Raw genomic sequence first — 24,907 nt, 5'->3', positions numbered from 1 at the left:
TTTGTGCCAGTCTGTCAGACAAATTTGGTTAAAACATCCACGAATATAACGGAGATCTGCGCATAACAGAGTTTTATGTGTTTTATGTGACTCCATAATAAGGTAAACTGCACACACTTGATGATGTAATGTGTGGACGCGTCTCACAGCACATAGCATAACTAAACCTTTAAATGTCCATGCTTAATCAGTCATCGATTAAAGTGTTATTGACAATCGATAGATTATCAAGTAATCGTTAGCATCCCTAAATAAAATGTATTAAAGGATATTTCACCCTAAATTCACAATACTAACCATTAAAAGGAGAGTTCATTCAAAACTTAAAATTCTGTCACCATTAATTCACTGTACTACTTCAATTAGTACAAAATGCAGCTGCCAGAGTTCTTACCAGGTCTAAAAAATTTGATCATATCACCCCAATTTTATCCTCCTTACACTGGCTGCCTGTTAAGTTTCGTATTGAATTTAAAATATTGCTTCTTACATATAAAGCTTTAAATAATCTAGCTCCTGTTTATCTAACCAATCTTCTGTCTCGCTACAATCCAACTCGCTCTCTAAGGTCTCAAAACTTAGGGCTTCTGGTAGTACCTAGAATAGCAAAGTCGAGTAAAGGAGGTCGAGCCTTCTCATCTATAGCTCCTAAACTCTGGAATAACCTTCCTGATAACGTCCGAGGCTCAGACACACTCTCCCAATTCAAAACTAGATTAAAGACCTATCTGTTCAGTAAAGCATACACTTAGTGCACCACTTAGGGGGCTTCCACACAGGTTCTGCATCTTGTTGATATACACTATGAACAGCAGCTACGCTAATTATCTTCTTTATTCTCTATTTCCACCTGGGGATACTCTTCCCGAGGCCCTCAGACTATGCAGAGTCACTGATTCGATCCAAGACCAACGACGAGATGATCCCAAGGTTTTCATATCCTGGACCAGGCCGTATCCTGAGCAGCTACTGTGATGGTCATGGAAGAGTGGAGAACATGAGACTGATTCCTGTGACGCTCCAGATACAGACGAGTCTTCGCTGAGGCCAGCTTCCAGCCTCCGCCACTGAGACTGCAGCTCTGCACAAGACGTTTGGCCAGCGGAGAAATTAAAATGGTCGTGCCCAACTGAGCCTGGTTTCTCTCAAGGTTTTTTTTCTTCACTTCCACCATTAGTGAAGTTTTTTTTTCCCTCTCCGCTGTCGCCACTGGCTTGCATGGTTCGGGATCTATAGAGCTGCGCATCGTTGGATTTGCTCTTCAGTGTTTGGACTCTCAGTAGTGATTATTAAACCACACTGAACTGAGCTAAACTGAACTGAACTTAAACACTACAAACTGAACTACACTGTTCCTATTTACTATTTACTATGACCTTTTATGTGAAGCTGCTTTGACACAATCTACATTGTATAAGCGCTATACAAATAAAGGTGAATTGAATTGAACCATTAATTCACCGTTTACTTGTTCCAAACTTTTTTTTTTTTTCTGATGTTAAAATCCAAGAACTTGTAGGTAATGTCTTTGGTTGAAAACTTGAACAGTAAATGCTGAATTAAGATTGTTCTTTTGCTTATTATTTTATTTTTATTGTCAAACAGTTAAACCATTTTACAAAATGTGTTAAGTCAGCTGCACAAAGCGATTTGCATGCTGAAAATTCCATAAAATTGAAAGTTTTTACATTTATCGTGATAATTATCGACATCGACCGATATGAAAAAAATTATCGCGATAAATAACCACACCATATCGCCCAGCTCTACTTCAATTGTGTTTTGTGATCTTCAAAAGGAACCACAGTTTTATTTTTGGGTGAACTACCACTTTTGGAAAATGCCATTTTTGGAGGACATTTATTTTTAATAACATACTCTAAAAATAATGCTTATACGCACCATAATCTTTAACCTGAAAATATTTTAGAAATTTTCCCTCGTTGGTCTCAACTGACAGCTGATATGAACCAACAGAAGCCTCTGGGTTCAGTGAGTGGGAAAGCTGCAGAATCTTGCAGTGAGTGGATGTGGCATTAATCCACTGATTGATTCTGTTTCCTCGATTGTCCTGTTTTCATGAGAAGGCACTGAAGATATTTAATGCACCAATAACAGGAACTTTTATTCACAAAAAAAGTAAAAAGGTCAAACCAAGAAATGGAGTTTACCTGGATTGCTATCAGTTTGTACTGTGGATATAGACTGATAACACTAACACTATGAAAACAGGATTTTTAGCCACGGTTTACTCTGAGCTCAAAGGCTGAAAGTGCACTCCAAATATTTGTATAGACGTATAAATATACACAAAGCACCAATTCCAAAATAAACTCACAATTTAAATAATTAATGGTGTATATTGCACATTTTTAAACAATTATATTTTAAATGCAAACAATAAATTGCAACCTACTGTTTCATCAACTGGTTTAAAGTCAAAGTCAACTGTGAAAATCCTGAATTGAACTGGAAAATAAAAAATGTATGTTATTTGTCAAGTCAAGTGCATACTCAGTTGAGCTTATTGTAAAGTAAAAATACCTGTTTTTCCAGGATTGTAGATTGGTTTATCAATTTTAATTAGAGTCAGTGGATTATGCGAAACGAACTTGACTTTTCTCTTTTCTATCAGATGTGTGTATTTCCCTTGAGCTTCTACATGAATCTCCTGCATGGACGCTGACTCAGGAGCCTGGATGTACTGTTTTTAACTACTCCCATATAGCATTCTGTGAATAATATAATGTTAATAACTTGAAAGTCAAGGCAGCGATGGAATTCCTTCACTGTTTTCTCCTGCAGAAGTGTTCGGTTCTGGTTACTGCTAACCAGAGTAATGGTAAGCTGCATATTTTCTTCTGGTTTCAGAAGGCTCACACATAATTTAGCCTCCGAGCCTGATCTTATAATGGCTGGAAATGTCACCATAAAATTCCTGCAAAACCAAGTTATGGTGAGTGACAAAACTGATAGTATTTCAATGACAAACATGCACATACTGTACAAACAAACATCAAAGGACACTCAAATGAACTGATACTTTTTTAAAAAGTTGCAACACTTACGGTTTAGATGTTCCTTGACTGACAAAAAAACAGTAAAAAACATGTTATTAATATTCCTCCTTTGAGAATCAAAGCCATCATGGAGAAATGCAAAAAATGTTTACAAGAAGTGTCTAAACCTTTTCCAAGCACAGTGTTTATTATTAACGCATGGAATAGCAGGATTACTTATAATTAAAACAATAATAATAATCAAACCCAATTAAATAAATACACTGCATTTACATAATATGTAACAATATTAGTGATGTTTTGATCACAATTATTTTATTGTCTTTTATTATATTTACTGATCTACCTTAAACTAGTTTTTTTTTTTTTTATTGAAATGCTGTGATTTCTGAGTAATTAGGTTTTTCATTGATGTATGTTTTTCAGGATAGGACAATAGAATTTTTAGTATAGAATAGGACAGTATTTGGCCAAAATACCTCTATTTGAAAATCTGAGGCTTAAAAAATTTAATATTGAGGAAAAAACCCTTTAAAACTATCCAAATTAAGTTCTTTGCAATGCATATTATTAATCAAATGTGATATATTTACATTGGGTAATTTAATACATTTCTACATGGAACATGATCTTAACGTACTATCCATAATAATTTTTTGTCATAAATAAAATTATCAACCATTTTGTCTCATACAATGTATTGTTGGATATTACAAATACACCCATGCAAATTACGACTAATATTTGTTTTGGTCTATGGTCATATTTATTGTTCTAGCGACTTATTGTATAAACAGTGCATCCGGAAAGTATTCATAGCGCTTCACTTTTTCCACTTTTTTTTTTGTTACAGCCTTATTCAAAAATGGATTAAATTCATTTATTTCCTCAAAATTCTACGCACAATATTCCATAATGACAATGTGAAAAAAGTTTTTTTGAAATTGTTGCAATTTTTTTACAAATAAAAAACCTGAAAAATCACATGTGCAGAAGTATTCACAGTCTTTGCCGTAAAGCTCCAAATTGTGCTCAGGTACATTCCACCGATCATTCTTGAGATGTTTGAGCAGCTTAATTGGAGTTCACCTCTGATAATTCAGTTAATTGGAAATGATTAGAAAAGACATACACCTCTCTATGTAAGGTCCCAGGGTTGACAGTGCGTGTCAAAAAATTTCTGCTGCTCTGAAAGTTCCAATGAGCACAGTGGCCTCCATCATCTGTAAGTGGTAGATGTGTAGAACCACCAGGACTCTTCCTAGTGCTGGCCGGCCATCTAAGCTGAGTGTTTGGGGGAGATGGGCCTTAGTCAGGGAGGTAATCAATACCCCGATGGTCACTCTGTCTGAGCTCCAGCATTCTTCTGTGGAGAGAGGAGAACCGTAAAGAAGGACAATCATCTGTGCACCAATCCACCAATCAGGCCTGCATGATAGAGTGGCCAAACGGAAGCCACTCCCCACCTGGAATTTGCTAAAAGGCATCTAAAGGACTCACAGACCATAAGAAACAAAATTCTCTGGTCTGATGAGACTAAAATTTAACTCTTTGGAGTGAATGACAGGCATTACGTTTAGAGAAAACCAGGCGCTCATCACCAGGCTAATACCATCCCATGGTGGAGGCAGCATCATGCTGTGGGGATGTTTTTCAGCAGCAGGAACTGGAAGACTAGTCAGGATAGAAGGAAAGATGAATGCAGCAATGAATAGAGACATCCTTAATGAAGACCTGTTTCAGAGTGCTCTTGACCTCAGACTGGCGTGAAGGTTCCTCTTCCAGCAGGACAATGACCCAAAGCACACTGCCAAAACATCAATGGAATGGCTTCACAACAACTCGGTGAATGTCCTTGAGTGGCCCTGTGGTACTGCAAAGAGGAATGAGTAAAAAATTCCAAAGACAGGTGTACCAAGCTTGTGGCATCATATTCAAAAAGACTTGAGGCTGTAATTGCTGCCAAAGGTGCATCAACAAAGTATTGAGCAAAGGCTGTGAATACTGATGTACATGTGATTTTTCAGGTTTTTTATTTTTAATAAATTTGCAACAAGTAAAAAAAATCCACATTGTCATTATGGGGTATTGTGTGTAGAATTTTAAGGAAATAAATTAATTTAATATATTTTAGAATAAGGCTGTGACATAAAAAAATGAAGCGCTATGAATACTTTCCGGATGCACTGTACTGTTATAAACAGAATATAAAAGTCTCAATATTCGTTTATTAATATTTAATTAAAGCGTTTGTGACAATTTACAAGCAATATTTAAAAAATCATTTAACCCAATTTACTATACAGGTGGTACCTAAAGTTCGAACCATACATCAAATACCAATACTGTAAATGTTTTTGTCACAAACACCCCATGGCATTGCAGCCCACGTTTACTGTACTGCTGAAAACATTGCATTAAGCAAAACTCTCATCGCATCAGGGGATTTCAAATATTTACACAAATCTGTTTTGCTTCATGGTCAATGTGCTCACAGGCAACGACCTCACAAGAGTAGAAAATAATTATACCAACTGGTTGAACAGAGCAATAGTTAATACAAACATTTCTTGCTCCATTTGATGCATTAATAACTGTGTAATCAAATACAAAAGCATGGCATGATATCTATAATTGTCTGTTTATTTATTTTACACCACAAACAATAGAGTATTTCTTTCATTTTAGTAACAACAGGCCATGAATTGCATAGGGTTGAAAAAAGGATTTTAAGATGTGCATCCAGAAACATCAAGCGCAGGGTGATGAATACAACGTCTCAGACTGATCACCTTAAAGAAGAAAGATAACAAGATAATACGGCTAACTGTTCAGTAAAATGAACCAGTATAAGAATCATGAGATGAGATGAAACCATACTTGTTTGATAGTAGTCATAGACTTTGATCACAGCAGGTCTTAGATCTCTCACAGGAAAGACTTGCTTCATTTGTATTGTGTAGAGCTGTGGACTATTTTTTGGTACCTGCAAGAACCAAAGAACAATCAACATAATGGACAATAAAAATAAAATGTTAAGCCATCAACACTGCAGTCATCTCACCTCTTTCAGATACACCATGATATGATCGTCTTTAGAATCAACCCGCTCCACAAGCGGTGCATACATATGTGGTGGAATCGCAAGCTGAAAAGGGTTCCACATCATTTTTTTTTTTTTTTTTTGCTGTGGTGGCTTTTAAGGGTTAGTTTACCCCAAAATGAAAACAGTCATTTACTCCAGATTTTTTTTAAACCCAAAAGACTCATCTTTAAAACACATGGAGGTACTATTTAAAGAATTTTCCATTGGACGTCTTTTCACCCAAAATTCTGATAATTCAAAATATTTGTAAAGATAAAAGTAAACCCATATGAATCAAAGACACGGAAGATTGCTTTATATGATGAACAGACTAAATTTAAGCTTTATGCACATTTAAGCATTTATCAGTGAACATAAACAAAATTTCAACCATGACACCAACAACAAACCTTATTGGTTCTTACAGAAGCTCAAATGTGCTGCGTGAAACAAATATACTTATGAGTAATTCATGATTAACAGCACAGATCAAACATGAAAGCTTTGACCACTGCTTACCAGTTTTGATGTAAATACCCTAAATTACATTTGTTTCAAGAGTTCACACTTAGATATTCCTTGATAGAGCAATAGAGCATGTAAGGGGAGTACTAGATCAGGTGGTTCTCGAGAGCTCCCCGTGGTAAAGGAGGAAAGGGGGAGAAGGGGTGGATGGGGGGGTTTCTTTGGAAAACAAATATTAGGGAGTGATTTTCGCTAGGCTACTTATAGTGAGTATGGATTAATCTGATTGGCTAACTAATGATTGTAGATGAGAGACCAGCTGCAGTCAATCATATCACGTGCTCCTCTGTAAATTAGTTTGTGAAACTTCAATTATTGTATACAGTGACTGTATTTCTGCATAAGATTTGGATTAAAATCCGCTTTTTTGAGTTTTGGATGAACGGGTTTTTATAAGAGAAACAGCAATCTCTCAGTTTTGATTATAAAAGATGAGCCGATATCTCATGGCTTTGGAAAGACAAAAAGCATGAGTAAATGTGTTTTCATTTTGGGTCAACTTTTAATAGCTTTTTAAATATCAATCTGATATAAACATGTGAATTTTAAAGCAAACTAACCATTGATGTATCCACTGTGAATCCTGAAAGGAGTTTAATGTCTACTATGACCATGTTGGTACTGGTTTGTGTCCCACTGTATCTGTAATAAAAAAAAAACTTTAATTCTTAAAAAAACTTAAAACTTTTTTTTTTTAAGTTAAACTCGCCAAGAAAACTATCCTCATGAACTGGAAATCAAGAAATTCCATTCACATCTCATCCTGGAAAAGCTTATTAACATAATACATCTCCATTGAAGATCCTCTTTGCCTGAAGCCATTCCCCAACAACACCTTCATCAGTATATAAACAAGAGGGGAGGGGGGAGAGGGGGTCAGGTAAAGGTAAAAGAAGGAAGGAGAGAAAAGAAAAAGAAAAAAAAAAAAACGGTATTTGATATTTAATCTAATTTAAAATAAATCAATAGGGAAAAAAAAAATAAATAAATAAAAAACTATTTAGTATAAATTTTATTTATACTTTCCCACATTATATTTCGGTCTTTACATACTACTTTACTTCCCCTTTTGTTCTATTCGTCCTCCTCTTCTGTCTCTCTCAAATTTATTTATTCATTTTATTATTATTACTTTTTGTAAAAAAAAAAAAGGAAAATAATAATAATAATTATATATATATATATATATATATATATATATATATATATATATATATATATATATATATATATATATATATATATATATATAAATTTTATTTAATTTATTTTTTTATTATTAATATTTTTTTTTTTTTTTTTATACCAGTTCTTCCCCTGACCAGTCCAACAACAGATTAAAAAATAACAAGTATAAAAAGAAAGGAAAATTTTTTTATAAAATTATATTTATAATAAGGGAAGGGAAGAGGAAGAAAAAAATTAATAAATAAACAAAAAACTCCTACTTGCATATAAAACATTCACAGGGTAAGTGTGACGTGGGCATGGCAGCCTGGGCATTGCACTGGACTGATCCATGCTACACGTCACACTTTTTTTAATGCATCACAAAGCAACTGGCAAACACTATATACACCTCAATATACTGATCATACAACTTCCACCTTCTCAAATGATTGTTAAAGCTGTTGTTGTTTTATAATTATTATTTTCTATTATTATCATTATTATTATTATTACCAGCATGAGTATATTATAGTTATCACATTTTTAATAATTCATCATACTGTTAGTTAAATTCTTTTTAATATTATTCTTTCCTTTGGGTTTGTATAATTCGTAATTATCATTATTATAGTAATGTTTTTTTTCTTTATTATTCTCATTGTTTTGTTAGCTGCACTTTTTTCGACTCCCTTTTCTTCCTTTCCTTCTACTCCTCCCCTTCCTTTTCTGTTTTTTTTTTCTTCTTTTCCTTTCTTTCCTCTTCTACTTACTACTATTATTATTATTTAGTATTATTATTATTATCTTGGTAAAATCTGTACACCCAAATATTTAAACTGTTCAACAACTCCAAATTGAGATGCCTCTACATTTGGATTCTTTCTTTCCTTTGAATTTAAGATTAATATGAAGGATTTTGTTTTATTGATCCTATATCCTGAGATGTTGCCAAATGTTTTAATTATTTGTACGACAGCTGGAATCGATTTACTTAATATTGACATGAATAGAATGACATCATCAGCAAACAAGGCTATTCTATGTTCTGTTGGTCCTAACGTTATTCCAGAGTATTGCTGATGTGAGCATACTGCAGCTGCGAAGGGTTCAATTGCTAGTGTGAACAACAAAGGAGAGAGTGGGCAACCTTGTCGGCATCCTTTATCAATTTTTATTGGTTTGGAAGTATTTCTGTTAGGATTTTTGCTGTCGAATTTTTGTATATTACTTTAACCCATTTTATGAAGTTATCTCCCATTCCAAATCTTTCTAAAACATTGAAAAGACAGGGCCATTCCACCCTTTCAAAGGCCTTTTCGGCATCTAATGATAAGAGTGCTGTATCTGATATTTCTTTGCTACTATAAATAATGTTCAATACCCGTCTTACATTATGAAAACCCTGCCTTCCCATTATAAATCCATTTTGGTCTTTATTAATAATATATGATAATGATTTCTGTAACCGGTTTGCCTAAAGTTTACATATTATCTTAAGATCGGAGTTTAACAAACTTATAGGTCTCATGTTTTCACATTTATTAGGGGGTTTACCAGGCTTTGGCATTAAATAATCAAAGCATTATTCATAGTAGGTGGGAAATTACCTTTTTTTACCCCCAGAAACATTTCCATTAGTGGAATTAGTAATTTATTTTTGGATTTTTTATATAGATGTATTGGGAGACCATCTGGTCCTGCTCTTTTCCCTGATTTCATGTTATCAATAGCATTCCCTATTTCTTCTATATTAATTTTCATCTCCAAATCTGCTTTGTGTTCATTTAAAAGGACAGGTATAGGTAATTCATCTAAAACATTTTTTGATTTTGTAGATTGGTTTTACTTTTTGCTTCATCTAGTTCTTTGTAATAGTCTCTAAAGGCATCATTAATTTCAACAGGATCCACTATATCCTTTCCATTTACGCTTACAATTGTAATAGGTGTTTTGGTCTCCAATTGTTTTATTTGCCATGCTAAAAGTTTACCTGATTTATCTCCCTGCTCGAATAAAGATTGCTTTAGTCTCAAAAGACTGGAGGCAGCTCTAAAAGCAGACAGCTTGTTGTATTCAGGCCCCAAAATCATTAACTCATTTTGAATTTGTGAATCATTCTTCTTATAAACTTTTCCTTGAAGAGTTTTTATTCTATGTTCCAATTGTATTCTCTTCTCTTTTATCTTTTTTGATTTTGAACCTCCATAACTAATAATATGCCCTCTGAGGAAAGCTTTAAAAGCTTCCCACTTTATACATGCAAATGTTTGTGTATTATTAATTTAAAAAAAATCTTCAATCTGTTTTCTATTTATGTCACAAAGTTTTCATCTTGTAACCATTTATGCTGAAAGTGCCATCTAGTTGGGTCCTTTGCCAATTTTCTATCCACATATTCTATACAACATGGGGCGTGGTCTGAAATCACAATATTATCGTAGAAGCTGTTATGAATTTTGGCCCGTAATTCTGAGGAAATTATAAAATAATCGATATGAGAATATGTCTTGAACACATTTGAGTAACAAGAATATGATTTTGTTTGTGGTTTCATTTCTCTCCAAATATCCAGCAAATTAAATTCATTAGTTACATTAATATTTTCTGCTCTACATTTTTACGTGTCTCATCCAATCCTGTGGATCTATCCAGACATGGATTTACTGTAGTGTACAATTAAAATCTTAGGCTATAATAAATAATCCTGGTAATGCTGACAGTGTAAAAAATAAATCTACATAATATTTAGGGTCATCTGTATTGGGGCCATAGACATTTACCAGATTTAAACATTCTGATAGTAGAGACCCTTAAACTATTAAATATCTCCCAAACTTATCTTCCAAATATTTGTTTTACTTGAAATGGTACTGTATTATGAATAAGGGTCACAACTCCTCTAGCCTGGGATGAAAATGATGCTGAGAACACACTACCCTGCCACCTCCTCCTTATTTTGATAATATCATTTTCTAGTAGGTGTGTTTCCTGTAGAAACACTATTTTAGAGTCCATATCTTTTAGTTTGTTCGTGACTTGTTTCACTTTTAAGTTGTTGTAGGCCAACAAAAGTTCCAGGAAACAAAATTAAGGGATACTCCTTGAGACATTTTTTACAAATGAAAAAAATAGATTACCTTGTATTATGAAAATGAGTATACAGAGAAGCATGACAAACTTGGATGCACGAACCCACATCCAACACATTGAACATGAACTACACCTTTCCCACTTCTGTGGGATCTCCTCTAGAAACATCCTGATTCCTGGTATCGCTAAGAACTGTTCCACACTAGTGAGGATCAGTCAAACCACTCTGTGTAATCCCTTTTACTGAACACTCACCTCCCTCGTCTGCAACCAGTATAACGTTACTGTAGTCTATCTGTTTCACACATATTTCCTTTTGTGTCTGACTATCTAGTATTTTTTTTTTTTGTAATAATATAACCTGATAGAGGCTTCCGATATTACAATATATTTTGATTACCTGATAAAGATTTCAGATATCAATGCACTTTCAATAGCTTCATTCTTAAATATTCCAACCTCTTTTTTTTTAACTGGTGCAAGTGTCCTCCTTAATTTTGTTGATGAATTCTCGTGCTTCGTCTGCCATTTGAAAAGTACGAGTTTGTTCTTTGTATGTTACCAGCAGTCTTGCTGGGTTAATCACTCCGTGTCAAATCCCCAAGTCGCGCAGTTCACAACGTATTGGGTCAAACTGCTTTCGCCGTTAGTGTATTCCAGTTGCCAAGTCAGGAAAAAAACTTATTTGCTGGTTCTTGTACCGAATGTCTTGTTTGGCCCGTGCAGCTGTGATGACTGCCTGCTTATCCTTGTGGTTTAGGAACCGCATTATCAGCGTTCGCGGTGGCGCTTTTGGGTCCCTCATTGGTCCGATTCTGTCTGCCCTTTCGATGATACATGAGGACTGCAAAGCGATACCATTCAGTAATTTTGGAATCCACTTATCCAAAAAAGAGCAGGGGTCTCTTCCCTCGGCGCCTTCCGGGAGGCCCACCAATCTCAAGTTGTTTAAACGCAATCTGGTTTCTAAGTCCACAAGTTTATCCTCCAAAGTTTTGTTCTTTGACTCCAGTTTGCTTTCTTTGGTTTGCAGGTGGGCAACGTCATCCTCTACCTTTGAAATCCGCAATTCTGCCTGCGACACTCGTTCACCACAATCACTTATCTCCTTTCTCATACTTTCAATCGCAGCCAAGACTCCATCAAATCTTGATGAAAAGTCCGTTTTTAGGGAGTTTATAGCAGCCAGTATATCGTCCGCTTTCGCTCCTTCAACTGTGCCCTCTTCGTTAGACTCATCCACCGTGGCTTCTTCGTTACCCTTCTTTGTTTCACCACAGGCACAGTAATCTGTTAGTTTCGGCTGTCTTGACGATTTACTATTTTCTTTACTTAACTTGGCAGACTTCGGCGTTCACACCAACCTTATTCTAACACGTTTTGTTGCGTATACGAATGTTTTTAGTAGAAAGTTGTAATAGTTAGGACAGAGCAGCGTGAGGCACATCTTCTCATGTGACCGCCATAAACAGAAACATTATTGTTATTATTATTATTTGTCCTCTTCCTGATTTCCCAACCTCCCCTCACCTCGTCACTTTTATCATTAATGGTATTACTTTTACTTTTGTTATCATTATTAATATTATTACTGTTATGACTTGCCCTCCTGTTATCTCCTCATTATCATTATTATAAGTATTTATACCATTGTCATTATTAAGGTTGCTGTAGTTGTTGTAGTAGTAGTAGTAGTAGTAGTATCGATTGTAGTTGTGATTATTGAAGTAGTAGTTGTAGTAGTTCCTGTAGTAGTAGATGTCGTTGGTATAGTGGTATCAGAAGTAGTAAAGGTGCTGTTGTTGTAGTAGTAGTAGTAGTTGTTGTTGGTGTAGTATCAGTAGATGTTGTTGATAAAAAAATAAAGTTTAACTAATTTACAAATGTGACCCTAATAGCCTCTCCTTTAAGAAATGATTAAAGCATTCATTTATGTGCATGAAACAAAATTAAATTGCTTACTTGATGGTGAAGTTCATGATGAGGTTTTTGCCAGTAGATGCAAGGCAATCTCCTGTAACGCTAGCTTCGACACTCAGCGTATTAATAGTAGGAGGAGGTGTTGGGATGTTATAGAACAGGGGGATCTGTGACAATTAAATCAGTACAATGATTTTGAGGTGAACTGAGTATCGTTTGGTTAAGTGTGGTTTAACCCAACACAGGCTCATTCTGAAAATGTAGTCTTAGAGACGTTTCTGGAGACCGCGAATTATGTAGCCAGAGGTACGTTTGGCTGCATTTCATTTTTTTAAATGAACACTACGGGGCAGTATGACGCCATCCCTAATCGCGCTTGCCAGCCGACTACTTACATCCGTATGAACGGCATTCCGGCAGCAACCAGTTTGTCCCATTAGCGCGCCATGTATGTCGGCGGACACGCAGGGAGGAGTTGACCATAATGATGTATTTTGCGGTCTCCAGAAACGTCAGTAGAGGTACGTTTTCAGAATGAGCCTGGGTTGGTTTAACCACATTTAAATAGAATCCTCTGCATTTCACCCATGCAAGTTCACAGAAACATTATGAGAAGTAAAAGATCAAACTTGTTTTCAACCCAGGCTCATTCTGAAAACACTTTATACATTTCTGGAGTGCGCCAAATACGTCCCAGGAGGTAAATTTTTTTGTCGTTTTTGTTTTCGCAAATTACCAAAGGCCGCTGTGTACTCTTTTTGAGATCTTAATAATCTTGTCCGAGTGCCATTTGCGCCTGCTGTTATCGCATAAATCCAAAAGAGCCTGCTGTCGACTGACTGACCGATCATCTGACCCACCCTCCTCCTTTCCTAAATCCAATCAATAGTGTTTTTTAAAGCACTGATTGGCCTGCCCACCCACTTCCCTATACCCAACCGACAGTTTGCAAAAGCAATGCAGAAAAAGAAAAGCTCTTGCCTTTACTTGTCCATTTTAGTTTTTGGCTTCTGTTTTTGTCTTACCCAAAGTACATGGCGAGCTACTGGTCAAACTGGTAACAGCAGTAAAGCATAAAACCGCCCCATTGCGTTCATTTTAAAGACTAAATGCAGCCATACGTACAGTTGAAGTCACAATTATTAGCTTTAATTATTATTCGTTTATTTTTGTCCCCAATTTCTGTTCAACGGAGAGAATATTTTTTCAACACATTTCTAAACATAATAGTTTTAATAACTCGCTTAATAGTTTTAATAACTAGCTTAAGGGTGCTATTAATTTTGACCTTAAAAAGGTTTTAAAAAAATTGAAAACGAAATTTTTTTCTAGCCGAAATAAAACAGATAAGAATTTCTTTAGGAGAAAAAATACTATTAGACATATTGCGAAATTTTCCTTGCTCTGTTAAACATCATTTGGGAATTTATTTATTTATTTTTATTCAAAAGGGGGACTAATAATTCTGACTTCATCTGTACTTCTGGCTACATAATTCGCAATCTCCAGAAATGTATATAGAGCTACGTTTTCAGAATATAAAGCAAATGTTGCTTGTTTTGGTGGTTTATGAGGACTCCCATTAGCATAATTTATTTTAGCGTATAAAATGCTTAATATATCACCTTACCTTAACCCTACCCCTAAACCCAATACTCACAGGAAACCTGTGCCAAATTTTGAATGTGAAAAGCCCCGTTAAAAATTATTTTAATTATGTGGGCATGAGGCATGTCCTCATAAACCACCTCAACTCAAATATGTAGGTCCTAAACATGTCATTATACACATTTATGTCCTGATATATCCCCAAAACTGGCACACACACACCCTGTGAGTACACACTTGGAGAAGTGGTCAGCTATGTGCTTCCAGAGCCCAGAGACCAATTAAGGATTAGGTGCTTTGCTCAGGTACTTTAGCTGGTTATCAAAAGTAGGAGAAAGCGCTGTTCATTCTACACCCCACCTACAATTGTGGAAATCAGGACTTTAGATTTCAAAGACTGACTACCTAACAATCAGACCATAACTGCTTCACAACAGATCCACAACAGGATGAGAAAAAGAAATCACTGGGGAAAAAACACCAAGATATGCAAAGCTGACCTGTACAGACACACAGGCTGAGCCCTTGACTTCAATGCTGTATTTTCCTGGCACATTGGCCAGCTGCTTCTCCTGGTACAGTAACTTGTTGTCCTGATTGACATCAAAGCGGTGAGAGTCTCCTGCTGACTGTACAGTCACTGTGCTGGAGCCGTCAGAGCTGAACACTTTGGTGGCGTACAAAGACAGAGCCTGAAGAGCCACCACTGTGTCCTGGGAAAGAAATGAGTTCAGTCATGTGACAATTTTAGCCATTCAGCAATGTGTTTGATTTGAGGAACCTGTGTGGAGGAGAATCCTCCATAGGCATTCTGCTGCTTCACAAGCCAGCTGACAATCCTGTTAGCAAAGCCCAGATCAGCTGGAGTGAGTGAATCTGCAGTGAGAACAGCTAACAGCACATATGAGCTGATCTCCACATCCAGAGAATCAGAGTCATCAGCAGATGCAGACTGAGACCAGTGGACAAGAGGACCTTTAGGACACAAAAAACAAACTCAACCAGCAGGACAAAAGCAACAGTGCAGTACAGAAAGTCACCAGAAAGCAATCTCTTACCCTCTGAAATAGCAAGATCCTTCAGTTTGTTGAAAAGCTGCTGTCGAGTGTTGGTGTCTCTAGCCAGACTGAAAGTGTAAGCCAGCAGAGCAGTGGTGTAAGTGTTTTTGACGTCCTCAATGACGAACCTCAAGCATGACAAACCTTTAGTGACGACAGGATACTGAAACAGAAACAGACAAACAGATGCTACAAATGTTAATTTACTATGAGTTTATACTGTGTTTCCTGAAGATGAACTTACTGTGACTGGAGTTTCCAGTTCAAGCAGTGATGCAGTAATGTAGGCCGTCATGGTCACCTTATCATTCACACCACCCTAAGATAGAGAACAAAGAATAACAAAAGAAGTCAACTACTGATCACAAAATAGATTATTTCGTTAAAAGAAACTAATTGCAAACCTTCATTCGACTGTTAAACAGTCTTCCCTGCTGGATAAAGCAGCCGTCTGAATCCTGTCTGCTTATTAACCAATTCTTTGCACTCTGAATAATTTGTAGGTCAACAAATATGTACCTCTGTGCTTTGCCAAAAGACCTCAGTACAAAAGCAGTCAACCTAGTGGCGAATATAGTATTTTAAACAATTGAATACATATGTATTATATTGCCATAATTGCATAGTAACATGAGACCCTCACCATGTATTCCCTTCACCATTACCAAATGTGCTGTATGCACCATCATGATGCCTGTAGTTCAGTTGTCTCTGGTATCCTGTTGAGTTTGATATTTGTAAGTCCATTTTAACGGACAGGACGATGTGCTTAAAATGAATATATTAAGAACAAAGTGCATAACTGATGTCTCTCACCACTCTTGAGGAAGCTGCTGGCTTTCTCCTGGATGGCTGATGTGAGCTGCTTTGTGTTCTCCAGATACTGCAGAATGTAAATATTAGGAGAAAGAATAGCAATATTTTGCTCTCCACAGCCGTACGGCATCTTCAATAATCCATGAAGATTCTGCAGTGCACGACCCAATATATCGCCTAAAATAAAATGCATGTCATGCATGTAAATGCATAATTTCTGCATGCGGCAGAAATTGAGTCAATGTATAAAGCAAAAATGTAAATTCCAGACAAAAAAGAATCTATAAAATTACAATGAGTTTTAAAGAATTACATAAATACAAAAGTAATTTCTATAGGTTTTATTATTAAACATTATTTATTTCTACCATTACTGTACACATCTAATGGTTCTGCATAATTAATAAAATATTTATTATGTAGTAGGCCAAATTTTAATTGTACTCAATTTATTCTGCATACTGTTTTTATTCTTATTGATCAACATCATATGTTATTAGTTTTGCTTTATTTTATGAACAAATGTACCGAGTACTGAAACAGAAGATCTGACTGATCCTTTTATCACATCGGAGGGAACTGTCATTGTCACCTCATTCGAGACTCTGCTTCCTAAGAGAGAGGAAAAAACAATATGTGCTCAAAGAATAAGGTAAAGCTGATCTGTGAAGTGGAAATTAAGTGAAAATGTGGTGCTGACAAACCCTGTGGACACAGCAACCAACTGTAAATCTTGCTTTTTTCAACTCCTTCAGCCTACAAATAACAACAACAAACCACACCATAAACACCTTTTAGTTTCATTGGCCATGTTTACACCTGGTTTTAACATGCATTTGTTCTTTGTCAAAATTTGCAGAATTTAAATATTAAATCAATTAAACACTCAATATAATGTTCTTTTCATTAAGTAATGTAAATAAAAATTGATACTTTAATCCTTTATTTCCAGTGATACTCTTTTACACTTTTAACATGTGTCTTTATTGTTGTTTTCATTCAAATTCGTTAAACAAATGTTTTAAAACATCAAAACAATGAAATAGTGTGCCTAATATGTTACTTTGAAGACTATAAAATTATTAACAGAAATAATGACTTTATCTATGCAATAAAACATTCACAATCAAATATGCAAGCTCAAAATGTTTCAGGCCCCATTTGACACCTGTACTTACCGTTGCCAATGGTACACATGATAATACCAGACGTGAACAGTAACATTTTTTAAATATCCATGAGAGTTGATTGACTGACCTGCACAAGCAGACTCCGTGTGACAGTGTCAATGCGTCCTCTCTCTGGCACACTCACAATCTCATTATCACACACAGTCTGGGACGCCTCTGCCTCTGCACTGACTGTAATATTCATCACACCTGCAACACAAGACATGTACGTGAAGATACAGCAGACGCAAACACTGAGAAACAATAATCAGACTGGACAATTCACCAAGAACAGAAGGAGTGAGGATCCATTTAAAGGTTTTTCTTCCATTAGCACAGAGACAGGATGAATACTGATCATCGGAGGAGGCTTTGAGAGTGTAGTCTGAGGAAGCAGCTGGACTCACTTTAACCTGTCAATCAAGCACATTTGATTAGTGGAATATTTGATCTGATTGGATCAGGCTGAGTCTGAAATCTCACTATGATGCACTTGGACAGATAGTTGAAGACAGTGGCCTTGAGCTCAAAGATCTCTCCACGGATGATGGAGTAAGGCAGCGAGAGCTCCAGGAAGAAGGGCTGGAAAACTGTCAGCTGAGCAGGAGGAGCCAAACCCAGACCTGTGGAGGACAGACAGAAGGCCTCCGTCTCCCAAGAGGTGATGGTGTCAGGAACTGTGACAGGAATCTCAGCTGATCCAGAGTCTCTAAAAATCAGAAACTATTTTTGTAGATTATGAACATCAACATAAAATGCAATGCTGTCAAACGCTGATGCCATTTTTCCTGAATTAAAATATAAAAAGGTTGAATCACAAACCCCACTTCAGCAAGCTGCCAGATCCATGTTTCTGGAAAAACGGTTCGAATGGTTGCATCAGGAGAATCAACAGCAAAGCTGCCTTCTTCAGAGTCCGTTAACAAGTATGCTGCTATCTCCGCAGAATAATCTGCTAGAAACAAAATACAAAATAAATCTCTAAGGCCTTGTGCCATTGAATCCTACATTAATTTTAAAGTAATGTTAAAATGTCCTAAAACCATGATGATTGGGGCAGAATTACATTATCTTATTGCTTATAGTATTCTCAACTCAAAAACAATAGTGTTTCAGCTTTTACTTACAGGCATCATTTATTCACCCTGATGTTGTTTTCCATAAGACTTTATTTAGCTTTAAAACACAAAAACTCTATTTAAAAATCCCTCTATTAAAAGTCCAATGGTGTAAAGTAAATGACTGGTGGATTTATTGACTGTTTGTATTCTTGCCAACACGGAAATGAAAGCAAGTAATGGTAAAATAAATCTACAACAGTAAGCATTTAGAAGTCAATTTAAAAGCATGGTTCAGCATTTTATATATTAGTATGCAGATTAAAATGTATACAGTGGTCAGCATAATTGAGTACACCCAATTGTGAAAATGAATGTTTTTATCCATTTCTCAGTGAATATAGGCAATGTACTTGGGTGCATTTAAACAAAACAGATATATTTATTAAAATAATATTTTAGTCATCAAACATATTTAGAAATTGAAAGATAATACATTAAATTGCATAAATTAAATTGCAATTAAATTCAAGCTAAATATTGCAAAAAAATGACAACCTACACAATTCCAGACAAGCTGCAGATTTGGCTTCAGTACTGACTAATCTAATGTATATGCACAAATATAATATTGTATAGCTTCCTATTAAAAAAATTAATTTAAAAGATAGATTTGTGAGGTGTGTAGTAATATATGCTGAGCACTGTACCTTGCGTTTCTGTAAAAATTAATGTTATTTAAATAAAATGTGTAGGCTAGGGTAGCATAATTCAACTTTCTTATAGAGCACAATTTGAAGATCGGAATCATATCTGTTTAACAAAGAAGCATTTATGTAGTCAAGTGTAATTAAAAAAGTTCACAAATGAAACAACTATCCGATCAAACAAAATGCATGAAGTGACCAGGTGTAAACAGGCCCTTATAAATACTTGGATTCAACTATTTGATTGATATGGATACATTTTTCAAATAAATAATATTTGATCGTTGGGATGAACTAACCCCCCCCAAAAAATGATATTTTTGGTGAAAACAAAATCATAAATATATATATATGACATACATTCATGAAAGCTGTCATAATTCAGGTCTCCGTATGTCAGGCACTGTGGTTCTTGAACAATCAGATTTGTTGCCATTTTTAGTCCCACACTCTGTAAAACAGCAACATATGCAGACTTGAATGTACAGCCACTACATGTCAGCAAGAAACTAAATAAACCATCATTGATGAGCTTCCCACCTTGAAAGTTTTATAGGCTGAATCTGTGTGCACAGAGACACTCATGTTCATCTTCAACACCGTGTGGATAACTTGACATATATTGCACTGGCAGCAGGTTAAAGATCTGTGGTGGTAATTAAAGGACATACTTGGAATGAAAAGTATTTCAGGCTAAAATCAAGCTTCTATTAAGTACAACATTGCCTCTGCACCTTGTCAGCATCCAGACGTTTTCCTGACTCCAGGATCAGGATGCTCTGATCTACAGCACTAAGGCCACACAGTGAACCAGGCTGAGCTGAGAGCAGAAGAGTGTTTTTCTCACCAGGAACTGCTTTAGCAGGAGAAAACTGCAGAGAAACCTGTGACAATAACAGTCAGATGTGCCATTTTTGTAGTATTATAAATAAAGGCTGAATAGCTATGAAAACGTAAACCTACCAAAGTGTTTTAATGCATACCTTGTTTCTGAAACACTTTTCAATGTCAAATTTTCTGCTACAAGCAACAATATTTTTACTGGGCAGAACACAGTATGCCAGAATCTGCACTACAGGAGCCACATCTGCACCAACAGACAGTTTGAAGGACATTGTGCCACTTGCTACGCCGTTAGAAGAAGACTTCACTTCAACCTTCTTATATCCATGATGAACGATCACTCCTCTGGACAAGACCTGAAACAGACAGACGACTCAGCTAGAAGGGAACGTTCTCTCAACTTTGGCTAACATTCCCTTCAGTTCAAGAGTTCACACTTAGCTCATGATTTATACATAGCTTGTTTGGCGTGCTGTCCCGGGAGAGAGCCCTGAGCTCAAGGTATCCTCGAGCCCAGGGCTCCCTCCTTTCACAGGGCGAGGGGAGACTGAGCTCAGGTCGATCTGAAACTCCCCTGCTGCTGAGGCCAAGGTGAACTTCCTGAGAGCAAGACATTAGAAAAAGATTTAGGCTTATTTTATCTATAATATGGAGCACATTTGCATGGTGGGAGGAAACCAGGGAACCCGGGGGAAACCCACACGGAGAACATGCAAACTCCGCACAGAAACACCAGATGGCCTAGTGAAGACCCAACGCCATTGGTATTCTTGCTGTGAGGCAAACGTGCTAATCATTAGGCCACCGTGCCGCCCATTCTTGATAAAGGTGGAAGAAGGGGAGGAGGGGGGTTTCTTCCAGACGAAGATAGTTGTAGAGAGGAAATGAGGATATATATATAGTGACTTGGTATCCTTTGATTGGAGGATCATGATTAGCTGATGTGGACCAGCTGGGTCAATCATGAGCACATGCTCCTCTCGAAATTAGTTTAAAATTTAAACTTCACTTCAAGAGTTCACACTTAGCTCATGATTTATACATAGCTTGTTTGGCGTGCTGTCCCGGGAGAGAGCCCTGAGCTCAAGGTATCCTCGAGCCCAGGGCTCCCTCCTTTCACAGGGCGAGGGGAGACTGAGCTCAGGTCGATCTGAAACTCCCCAAAAGGCAAATGATAAACGCTCGGGACAGCAGCCGCGTGTTTACACGGAAACTCCCCAAAGTACAAAGAAAAAGTGCTACATCCGGCTGCTGGATGTAATGTAAAGAACTGGTGAAGTCCGAATGTGGCTATGAGTGAGGGTGGAGACTCGTGTGAGAGTTGGGCCTTAAGTGGGCCTTCTGTGGGAGTCAGTGTTTAAGGGAAGGTTTGTGACAGGTAATAGAGAAGGGCATGGAGTTGGCTGTTAAAGCAGAGGGAAGTGATTTGGTAGCGGAATCATTCGACGCTGCTGAGGGAAAAGAAAGGACAGAGGAGCTAGAGGGAACATACATGCTTTATAAATTAATGTATGGAATATAGGACTAGTATGCAGCAGAAGCCTCCAATGCTAGCAGGTAGCTCAACACTGGCATGGAAAAAGAAAGGGGAAGGTAGCTGGAATTAACACAGCTTTAGTATACGAAAAACAGACATGGAGCATACTAGTGAACTACTATGCATAATAAAATGCACTAAAAGCAGAAAAACCGGCTGTAAGTAACAAGTATTATTATGTACAAATTAAACGAAAATAAAGATACTAGTGCAGCAGGAGCCCACAACGCTAAGAAGGGGAAAGAAAAGTGGAGAGCTGTTAAAGTAACAAGGTTACTAAGCAAAATACATAATATCATAAACATGAAATGCTAATGAACTACTATGCAGAATAAACACTTTAATGCCGAAACTGGTGAATAACTACACAGAATAAATAAACTGATGCAGCAGAAGCACTCGACACTGGCAGGGGAAACAGGAAGGTGAGGGCGATAGGTGAGGCTCTTGCGAAAGCCAAAGCTCGTATCGACTCCTGCAGGAGTCAGATCTTAGGGTGATGCTAAGGTGGAGGAAGGAGGTTGGATGAGAGTCAAAGGCAAGGAGTAAAGGCTGGGAGAAAACAGCAAAAGCACTCATTGCTGGCAAGGGAAAAAGGTGCTGGAAGTAACGTAATTATGCAGAAATACACAATATTATACGCAAAATACTAAATGGACTATGCAGAATAAACACAATGTAGATATTTGTTTAATGACTATATGGAAAAATAAACTGGTACAGCGGAAGGACTCCACGCTGGAATGGGAAGAGGAAGGTAGCTGGAACACAGATATACTATACAATTATGCAAATGATACAATACATGAAAGATATTGGTAAACTACAATGGAGAATAAATGAGTTAATGCAGCAGAAGCGCTCTGCTGGCAGGAAAAATAAAAGGGGGGAGAGCAGCTGCAAGTAACAATTATCCTATACTAATACTATACAGAATATACAAACTATGCAATAAGAAAGACACTAAAGCAGCAGGAGCACACAATGCTGGCAGGGGGAAATAACAGGGGAGGAGCTGTTGGAGGTAACGTGATTATTATGCAAAATACAGAATATAATAACATGAATGCTAATGAACTATAATGCAGAATAAACAATGTAAATACTGGTTAATGACTATACAGAATAATTAAACTGATGCAGCGGAAGCACTCAATACTGGCAGTTGAAACAGGAAGGTGAGGGTGATAGGTGAGGCTAGAGTATAAAAGGGTGGCCGAAATTGGCTAAGAGGTTTAATAGAACCGACTGGGGTTGTTTTAGATGAAAAGACTGAGGCGAATGTAGGATTTAAAAAGCTTCAGAGGACCAATGACCGAGGGTCTGGATCTGATGCTGGGAAAGCCTGTTAACGGCTGCTGTGGTGGCATGCCAATTCTGAATGGATGGCTGGAAAATGGTTCAGGAAAGAATCCTGATAGGCGAAGGACTTTGAGGTGTTTCTGGAACCAGAAACATGATACTGGACAATTAGCGTCATCAGTAAAAAGGGGGGCTAGGGGGGTTGTTTCTTGAGATCCCCTTAAGTGTAGGTATGCTAGGAGGGCATAGGTGAGGGCAGGGATGTTGAAGATGTGAATGAAATGTTGTCGAATTGATCTATCTTACTTTGCAGGATGAGGAAACCCTTTCTTTCCTCAAACAAAATTAGATCTGCTATAGTGGGTTGGAGTGAGGGGTTGAGTTCGAATATGTTCCATGCTGTGATGTGTGACGGAAGGGTTCTGAGGGCTACTACTTGGAGGATAAATGATATGGGGTTTGGTGGAGGTTATAAAGAGGGTGGCTTAAGGCAATGTCACTTCTGGAAAGGGAGGGACAAGTGTTGGGTTAGGATCCACTTCTGGAGCCAATGACCAGAATTTCTGATAAGAAAATGAGAAAGAGTCAGTGATTTGGTTTTTGCAACCTGGCAAGTCTTCAGCAGACATGATACATTGTTTTTTGGCTGATGTCCAAATAAGACATCTTAAAAGTAGCATTAAAGGTTGGGGAGTAATAACGCCTTTGTCAATGCATTATACTATGTCTTCCTCATCACAATGAAAGAATGCTGGAGGTGGACCATTCGTCTGCCCATAGTATGGCAGCAGCAACTTTTGAGTACAGTTTGAAGAAAGAAGATTTCTGGAGTAGAAATCGATTGAGGGGGCCATGTGGTAGCGAACCAGTGGCCTCCGAGTAACCTTTGTACCCAACTGATGGGGCAGCACCAGTATATAGGCTAATATCTAATGGGGGTGCAAACAATTACTGCAAAAGGAGGAACAGCCGTTCCATTGCTTAAGGAAAGTAATCCATAAGCTGAGTTCATTGCGGGTGGGTTTGGAGAGAGACCTTGTGTCTTCTAAATCGTGGACTGTTGTAGGGAGCTGAAGCAGGCAAGTTTGAGGTAAATTGGCATTGAGAAATTTAGGTGGTCGAGAATGGATAACAGTATGCGTTTTATTCAAGTCTGTTTTCTTGTATTATAAGGGAAAGAGAAAATCAGTCAGCTTTCTCTTTACGAAGGAAAGCTTGGAATTTATGCAAATTAGAGTTGATGCCTAGAAATTCAGTAAATGTACTGGGTCCAGCCTTCTGCAAGAGGAATACCTAGATTGGCGAAAACCTTTTGGGTGATCTCTAGGTGTTAGGCTGTAGGCGATGTGAGGGGAGAGATGATTAGAATCTCATCTAAAAGTTGGATGAGATGGGGGATTCTGAAATTATTAGATAGAATCCATTTGTCAAAATTTACAAGTTGCACTGCTTATGGGACAAATGCATGAAATCTTGAATGGTGGGGCAGAGAATGGTCCAATTATAAAGTGGTTGTCAATCTTTTTTTTTTTTTTTTTTTAATAAGATGATCGACAGTTTCGGGTTAGGTCAGGATTAGGAAAAAAAAAAATTAATGGAAGGGAGAGCTGAGAGGCCCGGGTGGAATCCGTGGGTTAGACCTGAAATGAGAAAGTCAGAAAAATTTGTGTCAGGGTGAGAACACAGTTCTCTAGCGAGGTGAGGAATATTTACGTGAATGAACAGAATCCCTCCATGGGATGGTGGAGGGATGGAGAGCTAAAGATATGGAGCATGGTTGGCTGGTGGTCCTGGAAATACCTCTAAGACGGAGTAGGTGAAGTAAGAAGTTTAAATCCCTGTGGCATATTACGATCAGACTTCTATTTTTGATGTGTAGAATTTCATTAGCTGGGTAATTTTCAGAAGTTAAATTGCTATCTGGAGTAGCGGGGTTTATTTGTTTATTTTATTATTTAAATTTTTTATTTATTTATTTATTTTATTTTTTTTATTTATT

At 37.0% G+C, this 24,907-nt stretch overlaps 1 long non-coding RNA gene and 1 pseudogene across 1 annotated transcript; both read right to left on the bottom strand.

Moving 5' to 3' along the window:
- Positions 1-2,416: 2,416 nt before the first annotated feature.
- On the bottom strand, positions 2,417-2,933 carry LOC130241998 (uncharacterized). The gene is made up of 3 exons (XR_008838929.1): positions 2,758-2,933; positions 2,545-2,695; positions 2,417-2,469 (listed from the first exon to the last, which is right to left on the bottom strand). It is a non-coding gene; the product is annotated as an uncharacterized LOC130241998 (long non-coding RNA).
- A 2,709-nt stretch (positions 2,934-5,642) lies between these two features.
- LOC130241997 (alpha-2-macroglobulin-like) overlaps positions 5,643-24,907 on the bottom strand; it is a 28,377-nt pseudogene continuing 9,112 nt past the window's right edge.

The sequence above is a fragment of the Danio aesculapii genome, chromosome 15 (assembly GCF_903798145.1).
Source record: "Danio aesculapii chromosome 15, fDanAes4.1, whole genome shotgun sequence".
Taxonomy (NCBI): domain Eukaryota; kingdom Metazoa; phylum Chordata; class Actinopteri; order Cypriniformes; family Danionidae; genus Danio; species Danio aesculapii.
Note: the sequence above shows the minus strand (reverse complement) of the source record. Positions and strands in the feature narration are given on the sequence as shown.